The sequence below is a fragment of the Rhinolophus sinicus genome, chromosome 1, assembly GCF_057876585.1.
Source record: "Rhinolophus sinicus isolate RSI-liver-muscle chromosome 1, RSI-T2T, whole genome shotgun sequence".
NCBI lineage: Eukaryota > Metazoa > Chordata > Mammalia > Chiroptera > Rhinolophidae > Rhinolophus > Rhinolophus sinicus.
This window is the reverse complement of record NC_142501.1, coordinates 128522011-128542778: the sequence shown is the minus strand read 5'-3', so window position 1 is coordinate 128542778 and position 20768 is coordinate 128522011.

Genomic DNA, 20768 nt, shown 5'->3' with positions numbered 1-20768 from the left:
TATTTTCTTTGTGCAAAATAGTATTCCTGTTTTATTTAAATATATGGGGGGAGGAAGAGAGAGAGTGGGAGGCAAAAGAGGTGGCAGTGGAGGTAAAGGGAGAAAAAAAGGAGAAAGAGGAGGAGCAGGGGGAAGGGGGGGAAAAGGAGAGGAAGGGGGAAGGGAGGGGAGTACTCCCTGGTGGCCCAGGAGGGCAGTGGGAGTGAAAGTATTCTAAGCCCTGAATGGGCCCTTTCATGATTTATATTTTCCTACATAATTTAAATCATTTATAATAAAAATACATTAATATTTGTATAATAAAAATCTAAAGAAAAAAGAGGAAAAGTCACAAATAAAATATATATTAAGCATATTCAGCTTAAAACAAGAGAGAGAATGAGAGAGAGAGAGAGAGAGAGAGCATGAGCGCCCTGGATAGCAGGAGGCCCTGGCAGAGACACACAGGTCAGCAGTGGTCACTGAGTGGGTGGCATGGTGCGAGACACGGAACAGGAAGAAGACCTGCCTTCCACTCCAGAAATCTGTCAAGCTGGATGAACCTGGAGAAATTCTTTAACCCTCTGTGCTTCTGAGAAGGAAATGCTCATATGTAAAGTGGGAAGAAAAATAGCACTTCCATGCCTCACATCACCCTAGCGTGACAAAGATCAGCTGAGGGGACTAAAACCAAGGGTGGAAGTCTTTTGAAAGCACTAGACACTTGACACCTTTGAGCCTTTGCTGGTAAATTGCTTGGGGTAGTGCCGTGAATGCATGCAAAGCACCACCAACATCTTTATTTTTAAAGAAACTGGAAAATATCAATAATACATTTCCACATAAAGGGGTAGGATGGATCTTACAACAGGGCTGGACTACCTAAGGGTGTGAGCTGCCTTCACAGACATCTGTAACCACAATGACCCTTAGTCATTCTGACTCAGCTCCCTTTTTTTTTGTTTGTTTTTACCTGACAGACCTTATGGAAAATAATGAGGCCCTGCTCCTGGTAGAAGGGGGGAAGGGAAGTGGAAATGACAACCTGAGTCTGGACAAAGTCCTCTCTCTTTCAAAGACTTCTCTTCAGAGTTCACTGCTCAGAGAGATGGCAGGCATGGTGGAGACTGTGGACAGGGTCCTGGCCCTCTGGGCAGAGCACTTAAATGATCAGGGGACACTGGACCCTTTGCTGGAGTCAGTGGAGAGTCCTTCAGGCTCCGCACTCAGATGCTGCCTTGCTCTGAGCAGCCACCTGGCCCTCAGACGAGACATCCCATATTGACAACCTCGCAGGGCTCCTGAGTTGATCAATAACACATTCCTTCTCTAAAAGCTACAGAGACGGGCTGGTGCATATGTGATCACTAGAATTTAATTATATATCACATTGATTTTTAATTAGAACTCTGGCGAGGCCCTCATCTATTAAAACAATATTCCAATTGGTAAATGGGTTTTACCCAGTCCATCAAGTAATTTAAAATGCACTGCTCCTCCTGACCTTTCACCCTCTCGAGGAGGAGGAAACCTGCTAAGCAACCCTCACCATGAAAGCAAAAACCTTGACGCTCGCTAACATTTCTCCAAAATTTTTGTTTAAGTTCTATACGCTGTCATGTAAGACAGACACCGGGAGAGACAATGGCTGGGCTTCTGTGTTTTTATTTATAATTGATTCTAATTAACGGTGGAAGGTCCCATTGGCTCTGATTCCTGCTCTAACCTCCTTGAGCAGTATGTCCAAAGCCATAGCCTGGCTTTAAAATCAGATCTGGCACCAGGGCTTGTCTCATCTGACCCATTTCCAAGCAGACCTAGGTGCTTCAAAGTCCCAGTACCCCTTTGCTCAGCTTCTCAAGGTCAAGAGACAAGCATGTTGCAAGCTGGAGGCAACCTATGGACCCAGCGTCAACATTTAGTTATTAGAAAAGGCCCGATTGCTGCTTATGCTTGCACACAGGGCCTCAGAGACATTAAGCTTTGCCCTCTAGAGCCCCTTGGTTTCTCATCAAGGTTGCTCTGGGACCTAACAGAGTCACACAAGCCACTAGTTGCTCACAGCACCAGCGAGGAAGAGAAGGTTCAGATGTCAGCACCACAAAACTGCTGACCAAGGCACATCCAGAGATAAGATGTGGCCAGGATCGTCCCAGCGAGGAGTCTAACAGACATGATTTATGATCACAGTACTCACAATAGCACTACCTACGTCCCAGAAACTGTGCTGCATTCTTTACATTACTCGTCTTATTTATCCACAGGTCAGAGCTGTTGAATGCATCTTCATTTTACAGTCAAGAAAACCACAGCTTAGGGAGTCTAAGTGACGTGCCCACGCTCACACAGGTGGCAGAGTGAGGATTTGAGCTGCAAGGCCCACGCTCTCATCCCCTCTGCCATTCGCCTTCTTGCTCTGCCAGGAATGACCTGCCACCTCCTTCATACCTGCCAAGACTGGCCACAGGAATACTGCCAGCCACAAGTGAGAACAGGGCATCCATTTCTTCCCTTCCTTTCTACGAAGCCACCCCCCAAGCCAAGTTAGTCATATCGCCCACTTTCCTCCTCGTTACTGTCACCATATTGATTTGCACAAAATTGCCCTGCCTTCAAGCATTTTTTTGTGTGCCAATCTTCTGCCCAGAATTTCCTACCTTCTCTTCCCCACTCATTCATTTCATCCAACACATATTTATTGAGCTTCTACTATATGCCAGGCACCATGCCACATGCTAAGCGTCTCCAAGTGTACAAACAAGACGAACCTCTGTCCTCAGCCTGATCAGGGAAACAGCCAGGCAAATAGACTATTAGCAATGATGTGAGAAGGATTAAGATGGAGAAAAGCAAAGGTAGATCCTGAAGAATATGGGAGAGATCCTCCAATTCAGTCTTAGGTAAAAGAAATGGTCATGAATGGTTTCCAAAAAGACGCCCATCATTCAGAGCCCAGTCCAAATGCCATCTTTTGTTACCGTCCCCCATTTGCCACTTCTCATTTGCCTCTCCTCTACCTCCCCATGCCAACCAAGTTGGGTATCCTCTCTCACACATGTGTTTTAATACCACGGGCAGACAAAGCTTCAGATAATAAGAAACGTCCTATAATTCTGAATCCTTCAAAGTACACAGTGTGCTGCTGAACATTACATGGAGATGAAATGGAGACGGTAAGTGGAATGAACACACCTTCTCCAGATCAGATCCTAGTTTAAGAAATCCTAACACAGATCATCATGTAGTGTAATCCTTCAGTCTGGCCTTTGAGCGACAATTACTAAACTGGGTTCATCATCATGTGGAATTAAATAACTAATCTTCAGAGAGATGATGAACAAGTCTACGTCCCTGAGATATGAGTGCCAAGGAAGCAACGGGTGTTACAGTTGGCTGAATACTTCCAGACTTGGCTGATGTGATAAAGTTAAGGATCGTAACATGAAGAGCTTATTCTGGATGATCTGGTCCATCCCTAAACGTGAGCACAAGTGTTCTAAGAGAGACGAAGAGGGAGATTTCAGACAAAAAATGAGAAGGCGGTGTGACTGCGGAGGCAGAGATTGGAGCGATGAGACCACAGGAAGGCTGGCAGCCACCAGAAGCTGGAGGTGTCAAGGTACAGATTCTCACCTAGACCTTCTGGAGGGAGCACAGCCCTGCCAACACCTTAATTTAGGTCTATTTAAACTGAGTTTAGCCTTCTGGCCTCCAGAACTACGAGAGAACACATAGTGTTGCTTTAAGCCATCATGTGAAGTAGCCTATTACAGCAGCCCTAGGAAACTAATACAGATGTCTTGGAATATTGAGGCAGCAATGGCAGTGACATGAGCTCACGCTGGGGTCCCCCAGCAGCTTCCCCTCATACATTCGGGGAGAAATGAGTTCCTTTCTAGACTGGAGAGCCAGCCTCCAGCTGCTACACGGCACAGTTGGCAGGTTTTCTATAGGAAATAGTAAGGCTTTTGGTTGTGGGTTACTCTTTTCTTTCTTACTTTCTTCCCTATGTTTCCTAAGGTCTTTTAAACAGCAGAGCTTCTGGATTATTTCACTGTCTTGAGAGATACTTAAGCCAGTCAGAAAAGTAATCATAAATCCCTTTCCCAGGACTGAAGGAAACCAAAGCTCACCTACTGGAACCAGGTAGCAGAATGCATAAAAGCATGACCTCTAATTTTCAATGTCCCCTTCCTGCATCGTCTCTCCATTTCCCCTTCTCCTGGTTTGCATGTCATGTGCAAGGAGCTCTACATTTTAGTGTTAGGCTTCTTTGTTTGTTGTGTTAATTGTCCTTTTGCTACAAGCTAATGAAGTACAAGGAGATGGAAAAGGAGGCGATATTGATTTAAAAAAAATTGGGGGGGCTATTCAATTTGGTGAAATGATCACAATACAGTTGGATATAAGGATTTTTAGACACTTTAAAACAAAGGTGGTCTTAGCTCAATTCTCCTAAAGCCAATTCCTTCATTCTTTGGGGGAGGTGATTTGATGTTCACTCTTGTGTTGCTGAAGAAACATTTAAAACAAATGAGCCAAAAATTGAAATGGAACATGTTACTCCTATCTGGAACAAGCACTGCTGTAATATAGTGCTCAGCCAGGTTCTTAATGAGACACAAAACCCTTAAGTGTTATAAAAATAAGGAATAAGAGAGCAGTGAATTTAGTTAATCCCATTGATTTCCTAATTCTTCACCCTTATTCCAGAAGTATACGTTTAAAAATAAGATGTAAGACTGGGAACGTTTTTCAAAAGTCCTCATTACGGTGGGTCACTTGTGTGCTCTCTCTCCATCTCTGCAACCTACCACTATAAAATGTGGACCTAAGTGAATGTGGCTCTTGGGGAAACTTTCCAGGCATATACTTAGTAAATGAAGGTATTATGCTGTGGGAGGTGGGGACCCAGAGGCACTGGAGGGTGTTGGGTGAAACTCTAAGGCTGCTGTTCTTTAACACTTGCCTCCTCTCGGGCACCCTGGGCCAGCGGTTAGCCAATAGGAAGTGGTATTCTTGGTTATTCAGCTGCACCAGGACCTGGCAGCACAAAGCTATCAGTTTGCACCAACCCCATGTTTTCAAAAATATTAAAAATATACATCTAGGAAGTTCAAACCTGGTGTTATAGTAAAGTGAGGGAGATTCCATTCAGATGAAAAATACCCTAAAATTCACGTCAGGAGCTTTTGGTATGCACGTTATTGTCAAGGATGTAACTCCAGTAATCTTCTGTAACTCTTCTCCTGCAAGAAATTTTAGTTTTCTGTGTGCTTACTTCTCACACTGAACACCTTTAAATGTATTCTGCTTTCAGATACTGAAAATAATATTGTCACTGACATTTTTTTTTTCTTTTTTGCATAAGGAGCTCTTCTCCCAACTTTTCCTCTGGTTGTACAGTGAAATCAAGGAAGCTTGATTTCAATATCAAGTGTCTTCTCTGACTTCTGGTATCTCTCTTAGATGTCTTTTTTTTTTTTTTTCCTATTTCAGCTTACTTATGTAAGTGCAAAGGAATTGAAAATTCATGCTCTCAAGGTCAAAAAAATATACAATGATGTATAGTGTTATGTACAAAAAACACAAAATAGTCTTAAAAGATTGTTAATGTATTTCAAGGTATTTTTTTTCTCCCAAAGTTCATAACTGTTTAGCTTATATTCACTTTATTTCTAACTTATACCTACAATTAGGAGGAAAATAAAAAATGGCATATTTGTCCCATACGAAATGGTGTATTCCTAGATGTTCATCTTAAATATTCCTGGGTAGAAATCGGGAAAGAAAAGAGCAACTGTGTATATAGATCTTCACAGATGTAGAAACTCAAGGAACATAGTGAGACAACAGTAGATACCAAACCTGTTAAATCTTAGTGACTAATGTGACTTTGTGTTAAATCCCAGTGACTAAGATTTAGGTAATTGTCAATATCAACAGAGATTGCTTCTTCCTAGTCTGTGCCTACTTTTAATTCTTTTCAAAGGACTATTGCACTGCCCATTTACTCTCTACCTTGAAATATAGTAAAAATAAAGATTAAGACAGTCCCCATGTCGATGTCATCCCCTACTTGTGGGCTTTCTTCTTTTTTCAAATGTCTAAGCAGATCTCTACTCCACCCAGATCATTTTGCAAGGATAAATCTAGAGAGATTTACCTGCAACCAGCTCATTACTTTGGGCTGTGGGGGTGTAGAAGGTGTTATGAGCCCTCCTGTGACCTCTCCTAGAACATACCCGATTGGCAGTGTCGCCAGTTATAACTCCAATACATGACTTGAAGCAGGATTAATAGACAGGTGCCTCATTTGTAACATTAAACAATAAATAATCTTAATTTCCAAAGAGCTTGTTCTCCCAAGAACTTTCAAAGCATTACATGTACTGTTTTGTTTGTATGTAATTTTTATAATTTGTCTTTGGAAAAGGTACACTTAGATTTTATTGTGATTTCCTTCAGTATAACTGACATGAGTCACAAATTACTAATTTCATTAGTTTTCCAAAAATGAGAACAAATCATTCATTGTATGGTAAGTACTAAAGTCTTTAGGTCTATAAAGGGAATCTGGCCAAGGTGTTTTTTTTTCCAGAACAGCTACTTTAAACCACAAGTTCCAGCTAAGAAACTTCTTGGCATTATTAGCACATTAATTAATAACCAAGAAGACATAGGAAGATTTATATATGCTATTTGCTCTTAAGTGTAATATAATTCTCTGACTTCATAACCAAAACTTTTCAAACACGAGTACTGAAAGTAACAAAGAAAATCTGATCCCTTTCCCCATTTACGAAAAAAAAAAGGATTACCTTTCCCTTTGTTTAACTATTTATGCTACTGACTTCTAGCCTTGGCATATAAAAATGATTTTGAGGCAATGATGAAGAAATGTTTTATACATGTTCTTTTAATGAAGAGACATGAATTTCTCAATGGATATAGTTTGTATATTTATAAATGTGATCAGTTCTCAAATACAAACAAATTCTCACATTATAATTGCCATTAGTCCACAGAGAAATTTCAAATAACTGAAATGTTTTGCTAGGCTCTACTTTGATTAAAAAGAAGCAAATCATAAGAAAATAGTTTTCTTTGAGATTATTAAAGAAACTCTAAGTACATAGTCATTTCATCTCTATTTCTTACATCTAGAGACTTAACAGAACAAGAAAGAATCTTCTAGGCATTGCAGTTGCTTCAGTCATAAATATCGATTCAGAAATGTTTACCCATAGTGACTTTTCCAATCTGGATTTTGCTGGGATTATTATGGCACATGTAAATTTATTGTTTTTAACAAATTATTAAATGTGATTTGTTTGTATAATTTTATAAATTTTCCATTTAAGCAAATTGACAATTTATAAAACAATTCTTCTGTCCAACCATGAAACTCGGTATTTAGTTTGGAAAGTATGGTCATTGCAACCATACTAGATATAGTAATTCAGGAAAGGATGCAATTTACTATAATCCAAAAAGTAATCAAGATTGTGAATTCAGTACACACTAAATGCCCTCCCTTCTGTTCCTAATATATAGAAATGCCTCCTATGCTAAATGTGTAGACATTTTATACTTTTTTAAAAAACAAACATTTAATTATTCTGAAGAGGAAAAAGGTAGCTGTACTCAAAAGCAAGAAACAAGCATTGCTATGTAGGAAAAATACAGATGGATTAATTCATGAACTAAACACAGCTAAAGGAAAAAATAGTGAATTAGAATTCAGAGCTGAGAAAATGTCCTGGAACACAGCATTCAGAGATAAAAACATGGAAATCATTTTTTTTTAATATTTAAAACACATGGAAAATTGAATAAGAATTTGATTAACAGATTTCCAGAAAGAAAAGATTGTATAGAAAGATTAAAGAAGAGGAAATATGCAAATTTTGAAACTGGGAAAATTTCTGGGAGAAAAGAAAGATAAGAGTCAGAATAAAAATACTCACTAGAGATTAATAAACTTAAATATATATATATATATGTATATATATATATATATATATATATATATATATATATATATACATATATATATCATATTAAAACTGAAAAAATATAAGAAGGAAGAGAAAGCACCAGAAGCTATCAGAGGAAAAATTATACTGCCCACAAAAGAACTAATAACAGCAGATTTCTCATAAACAATTAAATAAAATGTCAGAAGAAAACACTAATATCTTTAAAGGGCTGAGGCAAAATTACTCTTAACTTGGAATTCTATGCTCACACTAACAATGAAGACAAAATAAAAGCATTTTCAGAGACATAAGGACATAGAAAATACATGCTCTCATGTGTTTACTGGAAGAACCACTAAGAATATGCCTCCACAAAAAGAAAATGAAACCCATGATGAAGGAACACATTGGCAAGGAACGATCACTAGGAAAAAAATGTTTAAAATATGGTAGAAAACCTAACTAAATACCTTTTAATGAATAAATACAAGAAAAGTGACAGAAAGGGGAAAAGGAAGAAACAAAAATCAAGAACTTTTTAATGAATAAATACAAGAAAAGTGACAGAAAGGGCAAAGGAAGAAGCAAAAATCAAGAAAGAAATTGTGATTAAAATAAGCTTGAACTAAGATGTGGGTAATAACATGGCGTTGAGAGAAGGAGAAAGTTCGAAGGTAGCACAGAGTGTGCTAGTTCCATTGCCTTGTTAAGGAGGATATAGCTATTGATATATTTTGAAATAAAAATATAAATCTAAGTATGCATATTCAAATTGCATTGTTGCGAAAAGAATAACAATGCAATAAATAAATTGCATACCAGTAGAAGAAATTAAAAAAAAAAAAAAAGAATGGGCTGCATGAATATACATCACCTCGCGATGATGGTGGCCTCTGGGGAGGGAATGTGAATGGGCGTGGGGCTAGGGTTGGAGGCCAAAGAAGATTTTCATTTTTTCCCTCATGTTTCATTTCCTTGCAAAAGCACTACAAGCAAAGTTTGAAAAGTTAGTATTTCTAGATTGTAAGAATATAGGTTTTTGTTATATTATCCTTCATAGTCTCCCATATTTTAAATTTTGCTTAAAAGAAAAAATTAAAACTTTTGTGCTTATTTTGAGTTATTATCCAAGTGTATGTAGAATGTGAATGAATTCCAAAGCAATCCAGGTTCAAGCCCCTGAAGTCCAACAGATCAATTCAGCCAACCTCCAGAGCAGATGTGGGACTGTAACATACTCCATCTGTTATATGCAGGTGAGAAAAATTCTTAATGGAAGAGAACTCCAGTGAACTTAAGGGGTCATTGCCTTTTAAATACTGGTGGTTTATAAAGCCCCATTATCTCATGCTTTGTGTTGGTTTGAATTACTCGTCTCTGGCTTCGGTGTGCAACTAGTGGAACAAAGATGTCAATATAGAAATTACCATAGCCAGGGGTCAGCAGGGGGTTACCCAATTAGAGAACCGTTAAGAAACCACAGAAAAGAAAATAACTTTTCTGTCATAATAAGGACTCTTCCTGCGGGAGACCGAACAATCACTTCAGTGTGTTAGTTTTCTCTTGCAGTGGGTGACTCGTGAGGCACAATGAGAAACACAGTAAGATTGTCTTCTGTGAATGACGGGCACGGGCAGTGGGTTGTCTGTGGGATTCCACACTCACTACAACAACTGCTCGACCACACTATACCTGGGCATAAGGAAAAAGTCATTCTAACAGAAGAGAAGACACAAAAGGCAAATCAGTGAAAGGGCTGTATTTGCATTTCCCTCAATGAACATTTACATGAGAAATTGTCTTAAAGGAGCCTTAGAATATACTCTTAGGATATAGCAAGATCACAATTCGTGGTCAAAGGAGGTCCTGTATATATCCTACTGATTCTTCAATGGGGGAGCCAAATCTCACCTCTGTGAAGATTTTCTCTTTGTTGCAGTGAGGAATGGCTCGGGTCAGGCACCAAGTCAGGATATCAATGCTATGATTACTACCCAAGAGGACAAAAGCCCAACCCAGGCAGTGGCAGTGGGGAGAGAGAAGAGGTTACAGATCCAAGAGAGATTTCAGAGGTAGAATCATTGAAATTGATGGCTGGATAGTTAGGCAGGAGTTGAGATTACAGAAGTTCGTACTCCAGGATGATTCCAAACTTCCTTGAAATCCCATCAATTTATATAGGAATTAAAAAAAAATAAGAAATAGAGATCAACAGGGGTGGGCATGGCAGGGGAGATAATCAGATGAAGTTCCAGACATGTTGAGGAACATACAGACCTTCAAGGGGCAGATTCTAGTAAGGAACCAGAAATGTACAATGGGAAGTCAGGATGAAGGTCAGGAGATGGCCAGTAGCTGTGGGTGGTGTGGGTGGGACTAGGTAAGGAAAGTGTGTAATGTGATAAAAGGGCTGAAAGTCCTCCAGTCAAAGGGTTTCAAGGCCATGCTCCTCACAGCCATAGCAGGAAGGAGGGACAGAGGGAGGGATAAGCAGATAAGACTCCAGCCCCACATTTCAAGTATAGCAGATCAGCACTTCACAGTTTACAAATGAAGACTTCTGCATTAAATTTCATTTTAAGGGTTTACAAGGCTTCTGCATTAAATTTCATTTGAAGAGAGGATCCCATGGCTCAAAATTTTCTGAAAACCACTGCTCTAGTCCTCAACTTGCCTGGGGTCCGGGAAACTGCTCTGGTGAAACAGGCTGGGGCGTACGTCCCCGGCATGAAGATGGCTGCAGGGGCCATGGCACGGGCGGGAGTACAGGTGATAAGAAGCCCCTGAGGTTCAGGGAGGGAGGGAGGGGACAGGGTCACAGGCTAGCTAGAAGCCCCAAGTGGCATGGGAGGAAGAAGAGGCTTAGAAGAAGTCAAAGTCCTGGCCAGGAATATCTAAGGGCGACATTGGAGATGTGGGACAAGGACAGAGCCAAATACACGTAGCCAAGTCCGTGTTGGGAAAGTCAGGGAGAGTCCAGGGGAGGACACAGCAAAGTACGAGGGTAGGTGGGTGGGTGGGTGAGACTTTGTCCTCAAGCAGAGAATGTATGCCGGGCAGCTGGCACGGTTGGAGGAGGCAGCACAGCAGCTTTAAGCAACTAAACTACGTAACAAAGTTCTTCTTACTCCACGTGCAATGGGTCATCCTCTGGATTGCATCCTTTAAGGGACTCTGAGATGGTCACAAGAGACAAAGCTTTTACCTGCTTCCTCTAGCCATGAAATAAAAGCGCAAATACCCCTGGGTGAGGGAGCACATTCTCTTACATTTACCTTACATTGAAAATCAAAATGGCTCATAGTGAATGCTCTCCTGGAAACAGATGGGAAAACTAGAGGAGTCCAAACCAAGTCTTGTAACGAAACTGTGGAACTCATGGGATCATCTTTGATCTGAGAAAGTTCATGGGCACTAGAAGGGTAAAGGGAGAAGGGCCAGGGGCTGCTGAAAAGTCAGTAGAGGGTGCAGTTGAAAAGAAACACAGCTACTGGCACAATTTTGTCCTGAACGCATGACCAGTAGCATCAACGCCGTTGTTGGCACAACAAATCTCTTCTAATGCAGGATCTTGGAGTCCAGAGTGCAATCAATCTCCTCCTTCTCCAAACTTTCCTCACTTCTTCCCTTCCTTTTTTGGAAAGCGCTGAGGTTAGCAAACATGCCTTTGTCTGTTTGGTGTAATTACCCTTTGCATGCCTCTATCTGCCTCCACCTCTGCACTTTGCCATCCAACCTGGGCTCAGTAAGCTCTGTGCCACCTCCAAGACTGCCTGAGGCAATGAGAACCCAGTTCTCTCTGGATCTGAGCATCTCTTTTTTAATTCCCCCTACCCAGGGTGATCTATAAACTCCACTCTGTTTTTTATGGATCCCTTTTATTAATATCCCTAGAAGCTAGGTCTTGCCACTTTTAAATCCTTTCCTCAGAAAGGGGAATAAGGCTCAGATATAGTGACTCCTGCGTCATAAAACCCACCAGACCATTCAACATTTCAGAGCTTCTAGAAAGAAGTACCTGGGCAACCTTACTCATTATCCCATTCCAATGCATAAACACATTTATTCTAATCTGTCTCTCTTTTCATTATTTCCACACTTCAACTTTTCTGATATTGTCTAGATCCAATTCCTGTACCCCAAAAACCATTACCTCTTTGGTTTGATATTTAAAGACTTTTTCTCAATACTTCTTCATATTAAAGATGCAGTATAAAAATTAATTATCTTGTATCATAGGGAGCCAACTATTTAAAGTGTTGTCAACCAGTATTATTACAATGAATGTGATAATAAAGTTTGAGATGAGTCATGTAAAGCAAAATTGCAAATGTACTCAGATGAAAGAGTCAGCAGGAGTTACAACCAAGCCTTGTAATGAAGGGATAGAGCAGATGACGACATTCTAAAAACCCCATTTCTTTTTGGCCAGATGCAATTTGAAATAATGATAGGTCTCTCTAAATTCAACAGAGTTCTCTTTTTATTTTAACTTGTGTGGTGAAGACCCTAAGATGCATCTAGCTTTTGTCTCTGTAAATATTGAAAAAAGTGAGAAAGAAAATGCAAAAGTGGCCTTTGCACCCTAATGATATACGTCTCCCCGATACCTGTCAACAAGAGTGATACTTGCCAACTCCTTTCCCTAGTCATCGTAAAAGAGCATTTTGCTAATAAGAATGTAATGAAATCTGACCCCCCGACCCTAAAGGAAACACACTTTTCATGACTGTTAGGAGGAATCCTAGAATCAGAATCAGAAAATCTGAGTCTTAGTCCTGGCTCTGTTATAAGGAGACCTTGGTCAAATAATGTAAATGTAAATCTGTCTGTCCTTCAACTTCCTCATCTGACAAACGGTAATTGGAAAAAAAAAAAGGCAGTCACTCATCCCACATAGCTTATGGATTTACTGTGAACATGCCTTGAAAAGTAGGAGGCATCCTAGTTGGTTCTTACTCTCATTTGTTGTATATAGCTTTCTGGCCTTGTTCACCTGGACAGGTTACCTGAAGTTTCTTCACCTCCTCCTGTAAAAGGGGGCAGTGCCGTAAATTTCATGTATATAAAAATAAGCTGGCCTGACGTGACTGAACAGGAATGAGATGTTGAACAGCTCTAGGAGTCAGTGTTCTCTGCTACTCTGAACCCTGTAATTATAGGGAGCTATAAACCACAATGTGGCATATTTGCTCTGAGCATTCCAGTAAATAACACAGAATCATAAGGCTGGAAGAGCATTCGGAGATCACCCAGTCCAACCCTTTCATTTTACAGATGAAGAAACTGAGGCCCAGGAGAGTTACCAAGCTTGCCTGTGGTCTACTCAAACAGCTAATGATGACACTGGGTTAGGATCCAGATTCTTGACTTCCTTGTCTTGTGGTCTCTCTTGTTGTAAAGCTACTCATTGACCTTCCATAATTCAGGTGAACTGATGTGTTGAGACAAATAATTCATTTAAAGATTCCTGTCATTGTCACTGCCCGCTTCTATTGTCTAAAAGACGGCTGTCACTTAATAGCAGCAGGAATTCCTATTTTATTATTGGCTTTTATTGTAAAATTGGAGAAATAATTTCCTGAAAAAGTCTCCATATAAGGGCTTTTTCTCCTTTCTCACATTATGAGAATCTCTCCTCTACTTCCAGCAGCTAGCCTCTTTTCCATCGCTGATGGAAAAAACGTTTTCCCTGTGCCCTGCAATTACCTGGCTCCATATTTTCAGTAATCACGTCTTGCCAGTTACAGGCTAACTGGGGGCGGGTGGGGGTTCCTCCTGCACATCTAGAGCAATAAACTAAGGGGTTGGTGCCACACTGGACTGGGCATTATGCTTCGGCTTGCAAGTGACAGAAACCTTATTTAAGCATTCTTAAGTCCTGGAATGGTAGTAGGATGGCTCACAGAACTGAAGGTAAGACTGAATGCAACCAGGTGTCTACAGGGACCTCAGGGAAAGGAGCTAGGGTGTCTCCCTGCCCAGTCTCACCCTGCTTCTCTCACTGGGTTGGCCTACTCCTCTCCCACTGCACAGAGGTCCCCTGTACACCACAGGAGATGGCTAGGGTATGTCATTTTATGACTAGAGGGAAACCAGCTCTAGTTTGAGAAATCCTAGAAGAGAATTCTAAAAGGCCTGACTGAGGTCTGGTGTTGAAGGAATGCGTTCAGGTCCTACAACACAAGGCTGGGCATATAACTCATGTGTGACTTTTCAACCCCCAATCAAAATAACTAGTTCAAAACAGGGAGTGTTTGTCCAGAAGAAACGTACAAGATCTGTTGCGCAGTTCGAAACAATAGGTGTATACCACAGTTTTTATGGCTTCCTTTTTCTCCTCTAATAACAGACTTCTTCACTGAAACAAATATGTAAGAGCTGAAGATTATTACCATCCAATCTAATAATTGGAAGGCAACTCATAAAGGAATAAAAGCATCGACTTCCAATCAGGTAATTTCTGTATTATAGTAGTAGCCCTTATCCGTGGTTTTGCTTTCCGGAATTTCAGTTACCCACTTCAACCATGGTCTAAAAATATTACAGTTGACCCTTGAACGACATGCGTTTGAGCTGCGCAGGCCCACTTATATTCAATTTTTTTTTTCCAGTAAATATAGTGACCCTCGTATCCACATTTCACACCCGCCGATTGAACCAAAACAGCCAATTCCCAAACACAGACTGAAAATACTGTCTCCCATCTGTGGTTGGTGGAATCTGCAGCAGTGAAAGGCTGACTATAGAGTCAAAAGTTATACATGAATTTTCAACTGTACAGTAGTCAGCACCCCTAAGCCTCACATTGTTCGAGCGAGCTATAAATGGAAAATTCCAGAAATAAACTATTAATAAATTTTAAATTGCATGCCATTTTGAGTAGTGTGATGAAATCTCATGCCACCCTTCTCTGTCCTGCCTGGAATGTGAGTCATTCCTTTGTTCACTTAGCAGCCTTCTTGGTTATCAGATTAGTTATGAGCGAGAGAGAAAGAGTGAAAGAGAGAGAGAGGGAGGGAGGAGAGGGCACAGTCACATCAGTTTTATTACAGTATATTAATTTTTCTATATTATTAGTAGTTGTTAAAAATCTCTTACTGTGCCAAATTTATCAATTAAACTTTATCATAGGTGTGTATGTATAGGACTAAACATACTATAAATAGGGTTAAATACTTTCCATGGTTTAAGGCATCTACTGGGGGTCTTGGAACTTATACCCCTTGGAAAAGGGGGGACTACTGTAATCTTCTATCATATCAACAACTCCTAGAAATCCAACAGCTATGCGATATAAGCATATTGTAGTAAATCCCTTGGAAGGGTTAGACACGTGTATTATTTTTCCTTCTACCTTGTCTTCCTGTTGTTTATCTGCATCCTCTGATATCCAGTGAATCAAACACACGCTTGTAGATTTAGTCATAGTTCTAAGACTGCTCATAGAGTTATAACTGAAGTCCTTGCAGGCAGTTTTCCCTAACGCTAACGAAACAGTTAACTTTGACTTTCCTTCCAGAGCAGAGGCTCTCACGCTTTATCCTGCTCAAGAACTTCCCGGACAATGTGCCCAAGTAGCGATACCCTACCCCAGGGGTTCCCAAGCTTATCTGCACATTGGAGTCACCTGGGAAACTTTTCAAGCATGTAGGTCACACCCAAGACCCACGAAATCTCAGTATCTGAGGGTGACACACAGGCACCAAGTTTTTTTGTTTGTTTGTTTGTTTGTTTTTTAAGTTTTCCAGGTGCTTCCAATGTTTAGAACAGTTTGGGAACCGCTGCTGTAACCCACGGTTCTCAGCTCTGACTGCACACTAGAATCATCTGGACAATTTAATGTATAAAACTACATATACCTGGGCCCCAGCCTAAAACAATTAAGTTACGATTTGGAAAGAGGAAAGATAGGATGATTGACATGAACATGAGCATGAGCACTGAAAAAAAAAAAAAAAAAAAACATTAACAAAAACTCCCTAGCTGACTAGTCTTAGCCCACTCCCAGCGATTCTAATTGAGGAGGGTTAGAGTGGGGCCCAGGAATCTGCTAATTAGCAAGGACTCCCCTACCCCAACCCAGTGATTCTGACTCAGGGGCCTGTACCTCACTCTGAGAAATACTTCGCTTAGACGCTGGCTATGCAAAGTGCGCTCCATGAACCTCGAGCACTAGGACTTCCTTGGAGTTTGTTAGAAATGCAGTATCTCAGGCCTCACCCCGCACCTGCTGCATTAGAAACTGTGCTGTAACAACATCCAGGGGATTCAGGTGAGGAATAGAACTTAAATATCACTTGTCTAGAGGTATTCCTTAATGTTGATTGCACTTTGGGACCTGGAGCTTTAAAATATACTGCAGGCCAACTCCACCATGACAGATTTTGATCTAATTGGCTAGAGCTATACCTAGGGACACCCAGATTTTTTTACAGTAGCCAAAGTGGAAAACCACTTCTAGAACCTCTGTTCTCGTACAATCGACGATTATTCGGTTCTCCTTTCAATTGAGTTTAAAAATTTTAGTATCAGAGTCACATCACTGACCCCTTTAGATTGCAATGGAAAATTCTGTATCAGTCATAAAAAGTCAGTGTCATGGTTTGGACTTGTCTAAACCTGCAGCAGCAAAGCAACCAAAAAAAAGAAAAAGAAAAAATTCCCAGCCAAAGGGATTTTTTGTTGTTGTTATTCACCTACTGTTATTCCTTTATTTCCAACAACTTTTTAAAGATTATTTCTGCATTTCATTAAATACACATGTGAAAGTCATCAGCAATAAACCATAAATGGCCATAAGTACAAAAATTTGTGGGGATTTTTTAATAATATATTTCACAGTTCAAATCCAGTCCCCTAAAAAAGTGATGTAAGAGCCTCGTCATGGGACAGAATTAATAAGGAATAATAGCTTGTCTTGTCCCCCCGTTTGCTTTGTAATGGTGATAAGATTCCTGAAGTATACCATCAGAGCTGAACAAGGGTCGAGGTCCAAAGCTACACATATCAGTAGAGTGACCAGCACATAGTTGGAGCTCAAAGAATGCCCATTTCTTTCTCCTCAGAACTCTTGCCCTCCATTGGTGTCTCTTGAGATATTTATCCCCCTCAATCTGACACTCTCATTGGTGTGTGTGTCTTCTACTGCCCTTCCAGACTGAGACAGTAGATTTCTTGTGAAGAGAGAACATATCATGTTTATGAATCCCACCCCTTGTGCCAAGACCAGTGTCTAACATATAAATCAACCAGTTAAGAGTGTGGGTGGGTCAGGGGTGGATAAGCTACTCCTTGGGATAATTGTCCCTAACAGGGGAGCTGACATTTTCCCTATAGAGATATTCAGACTGAGTTTTCTCAATTTGTCATCAGCCCCTGCTGAGTCATTCCCATTAAGCATTTCTCTCCATCATTGATTCTGATCTAAGCCAGGGGAACCAGCAGTGTGGGCAGTGACAGTCAGACTCTAGACATCCAAATGGCACTCGTCGGCCTTAGAGTTTTCACATTGCAAATAGACTCAGGCTCCTGCAGACCAATTAACAAATCAACTCCCATCAGGCTAGGTACTGAGGCCAAGGCTCCAAGACCACACGCTGGACACAAGCTTGCTCATCTTTTCTTCCATTTCAAATTGAAAATAACACTGGCTCTCTTACAAGACACCAGGAGGTGCTTCAGAGATCTTAACCCTGGTCTCAGAGCAGCCTAAAGAATGAGCACCTGAGAGCACAGATGGAAAGAGTAGGGCTACTTTTCCTTCTAAGAAAAGAAAGGATGATATAGAAAAAGAGAAGCGGTGAAGTACATTTCTAGGTCGCAGATGGAGCCACTCCTGCCCGGTTTGCCACGTCAGCAAACCAAAACTTAGATAACTTTCATGATCCTGTAAATGCTCCAATTGACCAGAAACACAGTCAGCCAATCCCCGAACACCAGGACAACTCTGGGCCTTCTCACCCCAGACAAGACTGGCTATGTAACCCCAGCCAATTATATATTTTCTATGTTTCTCTTCCGTTGTCTTTAGTCATTATCCTATAAAAGCCTCCTGTCCCCACTCTGCAATTCTCCAAATGGAGGCCGCCCACTTCATGAAGTGTTCAATAAAGTTTGGTTCTGTCACCTAAATTGTTTAATCTTTTGGTTTTTAATAGAAGTAACCTCAATATGTGCGGTATGGTCAGATTTGTGTTGAAACAACTTTCCTACATATATTGAGATCCTGTACAATAATCTACTTTTGTGGTCTCCCCATCTATTGTGTAGGTGACAATCACGCCATGTCCCTTAACAGAAAATTTTCCCTCTGCTCCAAAGGCTGCAGTTAAACAGATGATCCAATACAACCATTGCCACACTCTTGGTCCGTTCTGCAGTGCAATTTATCCACTGGATTAAAACCCTTGGTATGACCAAGAGAAACTGAAGATAAGTGGGAAAAGGTCATGAATTTGTTAGACCAAAAGGAAACTAAATTAGCTACTTATAATTTCTCTGTAATAAACTGGCCTTTTCTCACTCCCTGGAAAATAATTGGTCTCTCTTGGATAATGCAATTATTTATAGGCATCTACTGAATCTTGCATATCATCCCTTTCTTAGACTTTCAGGGTGGGCGCAAGAGGGCAAAAAGTAAGAAAGTTGTTTTGCTTGTGTGTTTTATTTTGGTTAAGGAAAAGTATAGGCACACACACACACACACACACACACACACACACACGCGTACACGAGGTCTGACCATTAAGTTCACAAACTCATCCTAGAAAAAGTGCTATATACCTCATTGCTGAATATCACTATGGTCACCTTCAAAGTACTCCCCTTGGGAAGCTATGCACTGATGCCAGTGCCTAGTCCACCCTTCAAAGCAATTTTGGAACTCTTTTTCTGGAATGGCCATCAGAGCTGGCATTATATTACCCTTGATGTCCTGAATGTCATCAAAATGTCTTCTTTTCAATATTTCCTTTATCTTTGGATAAAGAAAGAAGTCATTGGGGGCCAGATCAGGTGAGTAGGGAGGGTGTTCCAATACAGTTATTTGTTTACTGGCTAAAAACTCCCTCACAGACAGTGCTGTGTGAGCTGGTACATTGTCATCATATAAAAGCCATGAATTGCTGGCGAAAATTTCAGGTCATCTTTTAGATTTAGGACTTTTAAGTCTAAAAGTTCAGGAAGCCTTTTCAGCGCTTCCAAATAGTAAACATGGTTAACTGTTTGTTCAGTTGGTACAAATTCATAATGAATAATCCCTCTGATATCAAAAAAGGTTAGCAACATCGTTGCAACAAGTTCACAAACTTAATTTTCTGACCTCATATTTAAAACAGAAGAATAAGTTAAGAGAATGATAAGCACAAAGCCCAGAATGCTGGCTGCTCTTGGTGGGAGAGGCAGGGGCGGAGGGTCCCACTGGAAAATGTAAGTCACAGAAAATACTCAAGGGCTTGAGTATGGGCAGTGGCTTCACAGGTATTCACCATATTATTAAAAACAAATAACAAAAACATGCAATAACCAAACCCCAGTTTCTCCTGTTTTGCTTCTGCCTTACATGCAGTTGGGTTGGTAAATCTACTCTGTAAGTTATTTGGCTTCATACTTTCCCCATTCATCCTCTTCCATGAGTCTGGGTTAATAAGCGGACTCAAAGCCCATTGGATGCCCAGCAGCCCTCCTTCTTCATCCAGGCCTGAATGCGTGCTGGTCCCTGGGCTGGGCTCCTATGGTATGCAGCTCACCAGGCAGTGAAAAGATACCAAACTGTGGCTCTTAAACCAACTCTTCTTTACCAGTGAGTCATGCTGCTAGTAAGAAATTATATATATATATTCATATATATATATATATATATATATATATATATATATATATTCATATATATATATATATATATATATATATATATATGAAACCATAGGACATGGGGATTTAGGCATTCCTGGGATGGCGGTAATGTCAGCAAATGCTGTACAAGTTTTCCCAACCAGACTGTTTGATTGACTCCAGAGAGGAACCTGGTGCTTCCCACTCATGGTGTAAGACAAACAGAAGAGTGGGCTCTGCTCCCAGATTGGGGCCCGGCCTCTTCTTCTCAACTGTTGAGTTGTTTTTTATTCACTTAGCTACTACTACCTTTTATAATGGGTTTATTAGTATAATTAGGTGATTAAATTTTGTGTTAAGTAAATTGAAGAAAATAAATATTAAAAGAGGGTTGTTTCTATAAAATTAAGTTGAGTATTTTGGAAGGCTGAATAAAGGTGAACTGATAAAACAAATATGGTTGTCAAATTGGGTGAGGGATAAGCCACTAAAAAGGTTTCGGTAAAAAATTGCAGAAATCTACAGTTTCCACTCTAGTTGTTTTGCAAGTGTCCTCAGTTTTGTTACAGTTTAAATAAAGTAAAACTGCAGGTAAAGCATGATGTTTTACAGAAATAGGTTTTGCAAGAAAGAGGACAGAGAACCCCCAGTAGAGAACCCATAATTGGAATAAAGGTCTCAGTCCTGCATCAAAAGTATGGTGAATGAATATATGTATTTATACATTTTTAAGTTAAAACGTTTTTAAAGTACATATGTAATGTTTTTAAGCTTTCCTTATTATTTTTAACAACTGACCCCTAATACTTCCAATTACATTGGCTTAAGAGCGTTTCTACTGTGGCATCAACACCCACCCTCAGTACCTAATAATGTTAAACGCCTGGGAAGGGGAAATAACAACAAAATGCCAAATTTTCATCATTCTCTCCTTTCCCCTTCATTTATGTGTTTTAAGCTAAAACTCAGAAG